Here is an 876-nt window from a genome sequence, read left to right as displayed (position 1 = left end):
CTGGAGCCACCCTTCAAAGCTGAAACCTAACTCATTCTCATGACTCAACTTTTAGCCAATGATAGCCCTATAAGGTGAACAGCAACATCAGGGAGGTAGCCACGCCTTAGAATAATCAACCATATGAAATCAAAAGGGCAGCATTTTCCTAGGGATAAAGCTTAGAAGGCAGGAAGGGCTAGGAAAGAAGGAATGGAAATGAGAAACACAAGGAGAAAGTGAGAAGAGTTCTGTTACATTGTGAGGATTGCAATCAATGTCATGAAACAAAATGTGTGTAAATTGTTGAATGGAAAACCATTTTGCTGCGTTAACTTTCACTCAAATCACAATAAAATTTTTTAAAAAATTAGTGTTGCAGTGATCATGGCTGTGCATATATCTGTTCGTGTCATGGCTCTTAATTCTCTAGTATATATACCTAATAGTGGGATTGCTGGATCAGATGGTATTTCTATTTCCAACCTTTTAAGGAAGTCACAATGATTGCACCATTTTACAGTCCCAACAACAGTTTATAGGGCTTCCAGTCTCTCCACACCCTTGCTAGCATTTGTTGTTTTCGGTTTTTTTGAACTTCGCTGTTAAGCTGGGGCGAAATGATATGTCATTGCTGTTTTGATATGCATTTTCCTAATGACTAATGTTCTGGAGCATTTCTTCATGTGTTTGTTGGCTCACTGAATGTCTTCTGTGCTAGTTAAGGCTGCGTGTCAACCTGCCTACACTGTGATTTTGAGTGGCTTGGCAGCTGGATGTAGTTATTTCCCATGATGAGACTGGACATTGTGTAATCACCTTTATGGTGGAGGCTGCTGTGAGCAGTCATTCAGTTGAAGGAGAGTTGCCTTCGGGGTGTGGCCCGCTTCCAGTATA

Source organism: Orycteropus afer, unplaced genomic scaffold, assembly GCF_000298275.1.
Source record: "Orycteropus afer afer isolate SDZICR_OR568_19922 unplaced genomic scaffold, OryAfe1.0 scaffold00388, whole genome shotgun sequence".
NCBI classification, from domain to species: domain Eukaryota; kingdom Metazoa; phylum Chordata; class Mammalia; order Tubulidentata; family Orycteropodidae; genus Orycteropus; species Orycteropus afer.
This window is presented reverse-complemented; position numbering follows the sequence as displayed.